Genomic DNA, 2,901 nt, shown 5'->3' with positions numbered 1-2,901 from the left:
ACTATTATGTAATATATGTCGAACTTCGCCGAACTTTGCCAAAATTTGCTATATATTTGCCTTTTTTGAACGCGCCTGGGTCGGCCCTGGGGCGGGCGGCTGGGGACCAACTCGTCCCCAGGCCGATTTTTTGCGCCGGCTCCCCCCAGGCGGCGTTTTTAGGCGCCCCCTGAGGGGCCAACGGCTGGAGATGCTCTAATTGCCTTTGAATTGCAGTTTACAACCTTGGTTCGGAATTAATAAATAAAATAATTCACTCATTTCAGTGACGGTTAATTACGGATGGACGGAGTAGTTTGGTTGAACAATATCTAACCCATTGTGTAAAACAATTTGGGCTGACTATTGCTTAAAAAAATTGGTTTGGTTGAATTAGTCGCATCCATTGGATTTCAATCAAACAGTTGCGGCGTCTTCATTTTCTTTCTCCTCCAAACGGCCCACTACCACGCCCCAGACTCGCGCGGTGCTGCCGCACCACCAGGCCGTCCCACCCTCCCATGACGCATCCTCCACCAGCCTAGCGCCCATGTACATCCCCTCTTTGATGACGGTAGACACACCCCACCTTGCCCCTCCCGATGCACGCCCATCGCCGCACACGTCAGGCCTCTGACTCGTCCTCCCCTTTCCCGGTCCAGTCTTGGCATCGCCATGGACGCCGCGTTACGATGGCCCCGTCTACGGCCGAAGGCTTTGCATAGAAAATTGACCAACGGTGGGAAAATCATCAGGAAATTGAACAACAACGAACACATTTGTTTAAATCTAATAACTTCATATACATGCCTACGCACACCAATCATTAGACCCATGGTATCAAATGATCAAACAGCCGGTGGCCACCCATGATCACCGGAAGGTCATCACATCCTTGGGAAGCTGAGAGAGAGCCCCCCAGGCAGCATGATGAGCTCAATGGCGTCAACACAAAGAGCAAGCAAAGGCAATTGCCAGCCAATCAATCACGAGGCGGCGAGTCGATGGGGTCGCACCGTGTGTGTGCCGTGCAAACGCTGGAGTGCAGCCTACCAAACCGCACCAGATATGCTATTGCCGTCGGCTAGATCCCCTGATATATTGGCCCTGTTTGGATCCTCTAACTTAGAGGTTAGAGTTGGTTTCTAACTTGTGACTAACCCTGAACTAACTCTAGCTTTTGTGGTGTTTGGATAAAAGGGTTAGATTGACAATAAATGCACTTTCTCAATCATTTGGCCCTCTTTTCAGCCGGATTCGTTGTGGTCGGCTCTTGTGTGGCCTCCTCCCGGTCAGCAATGACATAAACAAATTATCTTTACAAATCAAGTATCAAAAACATGATAAATTTTATTTTGTCCATACAAAACATTATGGTTAGCTTGCAACGATGTATCTCAAATTAGGGTATCTGATACTTCCACTCAAAAAAAAAATCATCGTAGCACGTCGCAGGTGCTCTGCTCCAAGCTATACTACCTGCACCAGAAGAGAAGAATCAGTAGCGCATCCAGGAAGTGCTACAAGCAAGCAGAACTCAACACCGCACACGCAGCCGTGCTCTTCTCCGGAATAAGTAATCTTGTCCATGTTAACTTATGAGATACATTTCTAACTATGATTATTTATAACAGCTGGTGCATAACAAAAATGAAATTGTACCAAAATATTATTTAATGATGAAGTATTGAGTTGATCACACTATATAGATCAGGTCTTTGTTTCTTAATGCTCTAAATTTGCACAAGAACATCTGCAACAAGAGAGGAGGCTGAACAGGGTGTTCTGATTCAGTTACTGTTGGTTCATTAGCTTCACACTCTGATTCAGTTAATATTCTTCACATTCAACTCTCTTTCTTATGTAAAATGCATCAATGGTTTTCTTTTAACCATCACTGCCCGTTCTGTTAACAAAAAATAGTACAGAATTTAGTTATTACCTAATCAGAAGTTCCGTCAACAAATTAGGATGCAAGAATATAGAACAGCAAGAAATTTCCTACGGAGAGAAGGAGGGCAGACTACTCTTGCTGACTTGCTCATGCATGCATCAGCCACATGCACAGCCATTGCTCTTGCTCATGCATGCACCAGCCACATGCACACAGCCGCCGCCTAGTCCTCAATCACCGGCCACTCACTCCACCCAAGCCCCAGTTGCCGGCTCCGACGGATCCAGCCGCCCCGCCGGCTCAAATCCCGGCCACGAGCCGTTGCTAGAGAGATGGGCGCGTAGGGTGAGGGAGAGCACGAGTACAGAAGGAATGAACGAACTCACCTTTCGCTGGATCTCTGGTAGATGCGCCGCCGCCATGCACGACACACACACACACACACACACAGAGAGAGAGAGAGAGAGAGAGAGAGAGAGAGAGAGAGAGAGACGGCCGGTGACTGGGGAGTGGGGCGATCTTCGGCCGGAGGAGGGCGCGCCTGGGGTTCCGCCGGCGCGGCGCTTGGGCGGCAGCGCGATGGGGAACGGGAGAGGAGTCGCGGAGGGGGGTGCGGGACGGAGGGATCTGGTGCGGGAGGGAGATTTTTTTAGTGGGCCCCAAAAAAACTAGCCCAACTAGCACCTCTTCACCGGGATAGTTTTTTTACATGGGTTAGATCCAACTAGCTGAAACTAACCCATGTATTTGAATCCTTTAGAGCTAGTTGAGGCCAAACTAACCAAATCTAACTCTAAGTGAGGGATCCAAACAGGGCCATTGCCGTCGATGCAGCGGCGCCGTGCCAACTGGACTGGTCCTCGAGCTAAAAGCGCCCGCGCGCTGCGACACCGCAATACTTTACTACGACTTTGCCTGTCCACGGGCCACATGGCTGCCCGTCGCGCTACGTGCCCACATGGTGATTCTGGCAGTGGTCGTTGTTTGTTTATGCTGCTGTTGGTGCAGGGCCGGCACGAGATAAACAA

This window comes from Aegilops tauschii, chromosome 1 (assembly GCF_002575655.3).
Source record: "Aegilops tauschii subsp. strangulata cultivar AL8/78 chromosome 1, Aet v6.0, whole genome shotgun sequence".
NCBI classification, from domain to species: Eukaryota; Viridiplantae; Streptophyta; class Magnoliopsida; order Poales; family Poaceae; genus Aegilops; species Aegilops tauschii.
The sequence above is the reverse complement of the archived record's forward strand: the minus strand, read 5'-3'. Positions refer to the sequence as shown.